Below are 10,225 nucleotides of genomic sequence, written 5' to 3'. Positions count from 1 at the left end.
ACACACACACACACACACACACACACACACACACACACACACACACACACACACACACAGTGCTCTCACATAAGCGCATACATGCACCCCCCCATGCATGTAGCCACACATAAATATTCATGCATGTCTACAGAAACAAAGTTGCTGGATTTGCTCATGGTTGTTTCAGTTAATAAAAAGAAATTCCAACAACTTCCACTTTATTTCTGGGCTCTGATTCATTTTTCGGTAAAGATCTGCAGAACATATCATTAATTCCACTGAAGAGTACCCCGCATTTCTCCAGTGATGTAAAATGTATGTCAAATCCATTACGGGCATCGTACATCACAGTGTTTATGTAAAATGCACAGAGCTGAGAACAATACTGAATGTGAGGAAAAAAAAAGAGTTTGCAATAGAAATGCAGTCTAGTAAGTGATTATATATGGTAATTCAATTACTCACTTTGTTCTGAGTTTTCATTAAGAATAGCAGGTTTCCCTTCAATCGGCACCATCTCTCTGTTGGCTCTACACGTAGGAAAAATTAGAAAATTAATACAACTATACCTTGTCTTCTGTGTGTTACATGGTTCTAAAAAGAAGATGCATTAGTAATAAAGGTCAGGAAAAAATCATTAAAATAAATTCTGCTTCAGCCAGCAGCTGCGTACATACAGCATGCTTTTAAATGCCAGATAACTTCCCAGAAGGTTCCTTCTGCCCTGCAGCTGAGAGATTTGGTGACTGCAGCATAAACTCAACTAAGATTTCATTGGTTCTCTCCTTCTTACAGTATCGTAGCAGAGTGAAGACTAGCATTTTAGGAAAAAGGGGGTATTTGCTGCCATGATTTTGAAAGGTAAAATAATAATAATACTAATCAGCCTTGTTGATATTCCAGAGAGACTAAACATTTATTTGGATTATGGATGCCTAAACTGAGCTGAATCTGCAATTATGTGAAAGATTTCCACTAGGCTAAGCCTGCAATTTAGAATATTTATAAATATTTTGTGACTGCATTTTGAAATCTTATTAAATGATTTGCCTCCAATGTCAATGGATCAATATGCAAAGAATCAAAAAGGAAAATACTAAGTAATACTTGTAACATTTACAAATGTCAGCCATTGAGCCTTTGTTTCATACATGCAAGTTTATACCACTGTGAAGTGAAATCAGTATAAAAGCAATCAAACTGACTGAATGTATGCTCAGTTAAAATATTTACTTAAAACAGAGCAGTCAAGGACATATACCATATGAATGCATAACAGTGACACACAGCAAGGTACACTTAAAATATATGTCTACAGAAACTTTGCCAAGATATCAGTAGCAAACTTCCCCATTTCACAAGTACATTTTATGATGAAAAACAACAATAGGGTGCAGTATGGTACTTATAAAACAGGTGCATGCAGTTAAACACTGGACTTAGAAAGTAGAGCTTTCTTGTTATTTGGTTTCATTCATACAGCTCTTGTTTTGTTAAGTTGACACAGTAGCTGCTAAACTGTATGTCAATCAGCAGCAATTTTGCAGATCAGGCCACAGGAAGGTTTGAATTTCCCTCATCTTAGTAAAAACATCCTGACATTTATGCTAAAAAAAAAGGGAAAAAAATAGTTACATTTGTTTAGTACTCTGCAGTCGGGAAGTAGAGGTCTGTGCTAACATTAAGTAAATTAAGGCAGGCTAGATTATAGGTGGGTGAGCATAAGCAGATCTGCAAGCTAAAGTAACATTTCCAGAATACTAAAAATAAAAAAAAACAACAGAGCAGTACTGTACTGGGGTGAAATCTATAGATATCACAAGAAAAGATGCTCCAAATAAGGAATAAGGCATCACAAGACTGGTGATTCCTTAATTAGGATTTCCAAAATACTGTGTATTTAGTTCTTTTTTAGCACTCTTTTTGCTTTACAACAGCTGCCGTCAGCTGCTCGCAGGACCTTGGCCTCTTCAATGGATCTACTGGAACCACCTTTGCCTCACCTGGACTAATCCTGACCTATAGCTAAACCCAGTGAGAAGATGCAGGAACCTAAGGTAGTGTTACACTGCTGCAGGCTAGTGGTTTTGTCTGATTCTTCATCCCTTGTATTCTCTTGTCCCAGGCCCACAGGTTGCAATGCAATAGGCTACAGCACCTTGTCAGTACCTCATCATGCACCTCAGCCTTAGCCCTGGCCCTCTGCAGTACAACAGCCCTCCCATGAGTCTCCAGAAGAAATGAACAGGGTGGAGAGTAGGTGACAGCTAAGGAGAAACAATCAAGGAAGGCAATTACATCTGAAGCTAGCTTACTGATCGGAAAAAAGCCCAGAGTAATTATAGTAAATAGGACACAAGCCACAAGGAAAGCTTTGCTTACATGAAAGAAGGAAACATGACCCTAGTGACAGAGTATGCAAAGAAAATAGAGGATGTAAACAAAATAAACACTGAGGGAAGAAGATTAAAGAGCTTGCTAGGGTTCAGTGTGAAGAAAAGTTACAGGAATGCAAGCAGGGATCATATGAGAAATAAGAAGTGAGAGGTTGAGATAGGCGGAAGCAATATTGGTTGACTCAAGAGAAACAGATGAACACTGTTGTGGTAAGGGATCCCCTCAGACTGGAAAGTTTCAAAAAGGACTCACAGAATTCAATGGGTCAGTCTGAAGAAGCAACAGTAGTAAGATGTTGAAAGGAAAACAATAGAAGGAATGCATAAATGAGAAATCTGGAGAAAGAATGAATGAAAGGTATGGTATCTCCACGCCAAGGATTCAAAAGACAATCATAAGGCCTTCTTTAGCTATGTTAGAAACCTAGGAGGAAACTCCCAGATATGCTCAGAATTAGTTCAAAATGATGTGAAGATTACTGAACCTACGCACATTGCCAACATACTGGCTGACAGGTTCAGTGCAAACTCCCCCCCCCTCCCCCCCAAAAGGAGAGATATCTATACCAGAGGATTGTAGCCCCCCAAACATCTCCAACGCCCAGGTGAGAACTGCTCTCTCCAAAGCAAAAAACACAGCATCCATGGGACTGGATGGTGTCCCGGCTGTGTGCTCCATGAACTCAATGAGGAATTAAACCCGCAGTTAGGACAGCTGTTTAATCTTAGCCTCACCTCAGGATACGTACCCAAGGAGTGGCGCACGGCGACTGTGGTCCCACTTCACAAGGGCGGTGCCTCCACCGACCCTGGAAATTACCGTCCCATTAGCTTGACAAGCCTTATCTGCAAAGCCATGGAGAGGATCATAATGGAACTCATAAATAAAGACATAGGGAACTTGCAGACTTTGGATCCAACCCAGTTTGGCTTTGTCAAAGGCAGATCATGCCTTTTAAACTTGGTTGACTTTTTCGAGACAGTCACCAAGGCCATTGATGAGGGAAAGGCAGTCCATACAGCCTACCTTGACCTGGCAAAGGCCTTCACACAATACCCCACTCAGGTATCATCAAAAACTCATCAGCTTGAATGTAAACCCATACATCACAAGATGGGTTGCAAACTGGCTAAGTGACAGAACCCACAGGGTCAGAGTTGCTGGAGCCATGTCAGACTCAAAGCCTGTCACAAGTGGTGTCCCACAGGGCTCAGTCCTGGGTCCACTCTTGTTCGGCATCTACTTTTCTGAAGTACAAGCAAACACAGGAGGGTTATGGCTGACAAAGTTTGCAGATGACTGCAAACTGCCCACAGTCGAAAACACATCTGACACAGATATCCTTCAGAAGGGACTCACAGAAACGGATAACTGGTGCCAGAGCCATGGCCTAAAGTTAAATGCCAAGAAATGCATAGTCATACCCTTCGGGAAAAACAAGGTTACCCCTAGCTACCATATAGGTGGCAATCCATTGAGCACAGAAGAAGTCATCAGGGATCTGGGGACCCAGGTTGACAGTAGCCTTCGCTTGACACTCATGTTGCTAAAGTAGTTAGGAAAACCTTCTACATTGCCCACCTGATCATGAAGGGATTCACATCTAGATCAAGGGAGGTCATCGCCCCTGTACTCATCACTCATTAGACCTATGATTGAGTACAATGCCCCATTCGGAATGTATCTGACCAGACACCTGCAGCAGCTGGAAAGGCCCCAAAAGTTCCTCACCAAAAGGATAAAGGGTCTCAAAAATATGTCTTATGCTGCCCGACTGAAAGTACTCCAGCTCTATTCAGTCTCATACCGCTTGCTCAGAGGTGACCTGTGCCTGACATATAAGGCCATGTCAAACCCTGATTTGATGAATATGCTTCACCTCAAGAAATCTAGATCCCTCAGAACCACAAGGGCGGGAGACTTAAACCTTGACACGGTTATTAATAGAACATGCTGGAGGGACAGATTCATCACCCAGAGACTCCCTATGCTGTGGAACAAAATCCCGGTACATGTGAGGCAGAGCACCTCGCTGGCCTTGTTCAAGAGGAATCTTGACCAATGGATGGGGGATCGCAGATATACCCCAGGGATTACTTCAGTGTCACTGCTTGACAGAGGCACAGCAAAATAATAGGCATAGTTTTATTCAAACTAAAGGGGTGGCGAAAGCCAAATAACTATGGGCTAGGCTTATAAATGCCCTTGGGCAGATAGCCTAGTATGAACCTATGAACCTAAAAGTAAAATCCATTAATAATTCACTAATAATTCTAAGATGCAAGTTATAACATTTTCAGAAGTACAGTTGAGAAGAGAATTACTGAAACACTAGCTGTTTCTGTATGAAGAACAGCTAGGATAACCTCATGACTGTGGAGATAGCAAAGGGAATAAAATTAAAAAAAAAAATAAGAGAGATAAATGTACTTCTCACGGGACAAGAGTACAAAGGATGGGAGTGAACACATACAGCAACCCCATATGAGAACTGGAAGTGGGGGAACTTTATGATCTTGTTTTATTGTTCATACTGCCCCCCACACACAAATTAAGAAGGGTGTTCCAAAGGACACTACAAGTAAATGACACAAATGACAAAAACATAAGAAACATAAGAGTTACTAGAATGACTGTTAATAAACAAAAACATAAAGAAGAGAAACCAACAAGCTATGTAATCATCAGTTCTAGGGCAGATGCTTCTGATTAAGAAAAGAAATGTTATGAATGATGTGTGATTCAGAATGGGGACAGAAAAGAATAAAAAAGGATGTGGGCTTAGGTGACGCTGAATCAATCTAAAATGGTAGGAATGAAGAGGGATTCACAGGACAATCCTAGAGAGTAAGAAGTGCTAATAGGGAAGTAAAAGAGAGATGAGGAGAGGACCTGAAATGAGGGGCTAAGAAAAGCAGAGCAAAGGAACAGAGAATTAAGGAAATAAGCAGAAATTAAACTGATAGAGGGTTGTTGAAAGCTAAACAGATGGGATGGAAAGAACTTCAGGAACGATATCAACGCCTTACCTTCCACAGAAAAGGTATTTGTTAAAATCAGCCGAGAGTGCTGGAATATGATACCGAATGATATAAAATGCAAATAATATAACACACTTCAAGAACTAGCTAAGAATTTATTTTTCTAAATAAACATAATGCGAGTGATTTCATGATGCATGCTGAAACCTCATTTAGTTCCATTACCTTATTCCATCTTATTTATCTCTAATACTTTATAGTTCTACTTGTCAGCTTTGATTTCCTCCAAATTGCCTATGTATGCTTCTTTTTTGTAGAATTAATTTCCTTTAAGTATGCATTTTGTAATATACTGATATGATACTTCATATATGTGCATTTTCACTCTTTGCTACATATTTCTGTTTCTTTTTCCTTTCTTTCTGGATGTCTTTCATGTGACCCCTGCCTTCATGTATGTCAGGTGCTTTGCCTTCTCACTTAGTAAATGTGATCGCTTTATCTTGTTCTTATGCTATAAATTTGAACATATAATTCTGTAAACACTGAATGTTCACGTTTTTTTTTTCTTTTGCATCCATACATATGTATTCATACTGCTTTAAAACCTGTAAACATGTTGCTGTTTATTATTAATATGATTGTTTTCATTGTGGCTGTGCCTTTATGGCCTGTGTCATGGGCTAATAATGGTCCATGAAACAATTCACTTACCTGCTTAACAAATGGCAAATAAATAAATTAGTATGCTGTGTCTACTGTCCTAGTATCCACAGACTATATCATTCTACACCTTTCACACCAAGAGCAGAAGGGGGGCTGAAGCATAGCCAAATGCATTCAGCTCAGGAACTGGTCCTGAGGGAACGGGAGATCGCAGGACTTGGTCAACAAGAGATATATAGGGAGGGCACACAGAAGGGATAGGGAGGGGTGGGAATGGTGACAAAGATGTGAAATACAGCTGTGAACACATTCATTCAAAAATAAATATTATAAGCATGCCATTAAAACGAAAGTACATCTTTATAACAATCCCGTAATCAGTAGAGGTATGCCCAAATAGATAAACTGTGCAATAAAAGGTCAATGTTATAGACAGTTAGCAAAGAGTTCTTTTAAACTGATAACTACATCCCTGCAGTCAAGTGATTAGTAATGAGAAAACACTTTCCTTTTGTAAAATAGTGCTTTAAGGAAAGTTTTAAGGATGGTAAAAAGTAGGTAACAAAACTGCGACAGGTCTTGTAATGCATTGTCTGATCAATGCAATGTTAGCTGGTCTTCTTCTAAAGTATCAGTGTTTCGTCTTATTATTATGTTTCCACAATGTCAAGAGGCAAAAGTAAATGTTAGATGGAAGTTACTAAGCACGGAATACTTGAAAGGGAATGGGACCATAACACAGGAGGACGAGGTGAGGGGGTATCAATCCTTCTCTGAAGCAGAATGCAAGTCTTTATGGAGGAGGAAGGATGCAAAGAACTAGATGAACAATTGTCAATGTATGCAGACCCAACAGGGATGAGATGCATTTGTTCAGTTAGTTGCTTGAGCAGTAGAAATTGATGAGGAATAAAGGAATGGAAATTACAGAAGGGAACTTTAGTGGTACATTATAGCCAAAAGAAAGAAAACTGTTGTGAAGGAGGAATACGACTTGCAGATGACATAGGTCCTAAGGAAAAAAAAGCATACTGGACTGAGGATGGAAAGGTTTGTGAAGATAGGAACACTTACAAAACAGAGAATTCTCATTCACTATAAACTCTTTTATGCAGTCAAGCAGATCAGACATTTTTTGCGTGACAGCCCTATGGGACATTCATTCTCTAGGGCACATATAAAGTGATGCAGGTGTGACAGCCATTATCTATACATAGGTTGGATCAGATTTTGAATGTAAGCCCATAGCATCCAAGTGATTGGTGTGGAATGGGCCTACTTGTTATACAGTAATGCATCTGCAGGATGGAATCAAATGGCCCTGCCAACCCCCCCCCCCCCGTAAATGGCACCCCCACCCTCCAGTGAAACCTGTAGTCTTCACCGTGGATTCAATGAAGGAGAGCATACCTGGATGCATACTCCCACCTTTCTCCCACCATGGACAGCATACCTGGATATATGCTCCCACCATGGACAGCATACCTGGATATATGCTCCCACCATGGACAGCATACCTGGATACATACTTCCACTACTTTTGTACCATGGAGAGCATACCTGGATTCATATTCCCACCCCTCACCCACCATGGACAGCATGCCTGGATACTTACTCTCACCCCTCTCCCACCATGGACAGCATACCAGGATACATGCTTCCATCCTCTCCCACCATGGACAGCATGCCTGGATACTTACCCCAACTCCTCTTCCACCATGGACAGCATGCCTGGATATGTACTCCCACCATAGACAGCATGCCTGGATACATACTCCCACCCTTTCCCACCATGGACAGCATTCCTGGATATATACTCCCACCACTTTCCACCATGGACAGCATACCTGAATACATATTCCCACCAATCTGCCACCAAGGATAGCATACCTGGATACCTATTCCCACCCCTGTCCCACCATGGACAGCATACCTGGATAAATACTCCCACCATGGGCAGCATGCCTCGATACATACTCATAGCCCTCTACCACCATGGACAGCATGCCTGGATACATACTCCCACCATGGACAGCATGCCTGGATACATACTCCCAACCCATTTCCACAATGGACAGCATGGCTGGATACTTACCCACACCTTTCTTCCACCATGGACAGCATACCTGGATACATACTCCCACCATGGACAGCATTCCTGGATACATACTCCCACCCCATTCCCACCACGGACAGCATGCCTGGATACTTACTCCCACCTTTCTCCCACCATGGACAGCATGCCTGGATACATACTCCCACCTTGGACAGCATGCCTGGATACATACTCCCACCCCTTTCCCACCATGGACAGCATACCTAGATACATACTCCCACCATGGACAGCATGCCTGGATACATATTCCCACCTCTCTCCCATCGTGGACAACATACCTGGATACATACTCCCTCTATGGACAGCAAACTGGGATGTGACGTCCCCACTTTGGGCCAGAAATCAAGGAGCCTGAATCCTCACCACTGACACTGGAGAGGGACATTCACTTGGAACAAAAAGGGATACATCCAATATTTCCAACTGCAGCTCTCTGCATCAGGCACAGTTTTCCTTAAGAGCACACAGGGAACATACTCAGGCTGGGCACTGGTTTTTCCTCTCTCTCTTGATCCCCAATATGACTCCCCACTGGCACAGTTATAGAGTTGAGTCCTCAGCCAAGTGGCCAAGCCAAGTCCTCCACCACTCTCTCTCTGTGAAACCAGTGCTTCGTGTCCCTAATCCAAGGAGCTGACACACACACTCTTTGAGATTTGATTTTCACAGACACACACACACACACACACACACACACACACACACACACACACACACACACACACACACACACTATAGACAGCATGTCTGGATACATACTCCCACCCCTCTCCCACCATGGACAGCATGCCTGGATATATACTCCCACCATGGACAGCATACCTGGATACATTCTCCCACCATGAACAGCATGCCAGAATATGTACTCTCACCCTCTCCCACCATGGACAGCATGCCTGGATATATACTCCCACCATGGACAACATGCCTAGATACATACTCGCACCCTCTCCCACCATGGACAGCATGCCTGGATATATATACCCACCCCTTTCCACTATGGACAGCATACCTGGATACATATTCCCACCTCTCTCCCACCATGGATAGCACACCTGGATACATATTCCCACCCATCTCCCACCATGGACAGCATACCTAAATACATACTCCTACCATGGACAGCATGCCTGGATACATACTCCCACCACTTTCCCACCATGGACAGTATGCCCGGATATATACTCCCACCCCTTTCCACCATGGACAGCATACCTGGATACATATTCCCACCTCTCTCCCACCAAGGATAGCACACCTGGATACATATTCCCACCCATCTCCCACCATGGACAGCATAACTGAATACATACTCCCACCGTGGACAGCATGCCTGGATACATACTCCCACCACTTTCACACCATGGACAGCATACCTAGATACATACTCCCGCTATGGACAACATGCCTGTATACATATTCCAACCCCTCTCCCTCCATGGACAGCATACCTGAATAAATACTCCCACCATGGTCAGCATACATGGATACATATTTTCACACCTTTTCTAGAGAGCATACCTGGCTTCATATTCCCTCCCCTCTCCCACCATGGACAGCATACCAGGATACATACTCCCACCTTCTCCCACTCTGGACAGCATGCCTGGATACATACTCCCACCCCTCTACCACCATGGACAGCATACCTGGATACATACTCCCAGCCCTCTACCACCACGGACAGCATGCCTGGATACATACTCCCAGCATGGAGAGCATGCCTGGACACATACTCCCACCCCATTCCCACCATGGACAGCATGCCTGGATACCTACTCCCACCTTTCTTCCACCATGGACAGATACCTGGATACATACTCCCATCATGGACACCATGTCTGGATACATGCTCCCACCTTCTCCCACCATGGACAGCATGTCTGGATACATACTCCCACCATAGACAGCATGCCTGGATACATACTCCCACCCTCTCCTACCATGGACAGCTTGCCTGGATACATACTCCCACCCTCTCCCACCATGGACAGTTTGCCTGGATAAATACTCCCACTCTCCCACCCCTCTCCACCATGGACAGCATACCTGGATACATATTCCCAGTCCTCTACCACCATGG

The 10,225-nt window shown here is 43.0% G+C and overlaps 1 long non-coding RNA gene across 1 annotated transcript in view; it reads right to left on the bottom strand.

Moving 5' to 3' along the window:
- Nucleotides 1-446: 446 nt before the first annotated feature.
- Nucleotides 447-10,225, bottom strand: part of LOC122794111 — a 1,891,296-nt gene continuing 1,881,517 nt past the window's right edge. Inside the window, exon 5 of the long non-coding RNA XR_006363615.1 lies at nucleotides 447-512. This is a non-coding gene — a long non-coding RNA (uncharacterized LOC122794111). The remainder of the gene's footprint in view (nucleotides 513-10,225) is intronic.

The sequence above is a fragment of the Protopterus annectens genome, chromosome 2.part1 (genome assembly GCF_019279795.1).
Source record: "Protopterus annectens isolate FY-2018-M chromosome 2.part1, PAN1.0, whole genome shotgun sequence".
Classification (NCBI taxonomy): domain Eukaryota; kingdom Metazoa; phylum Chordata; order Ceratodontiformes; family Protopteridae; genus Protopterus; species Protopterus annectens.
The sequence above is the reverse complement of the archived record's forward strand: the minus strand, read 5'-3'. Positions and strand labels throughout refer to the sequence as shown.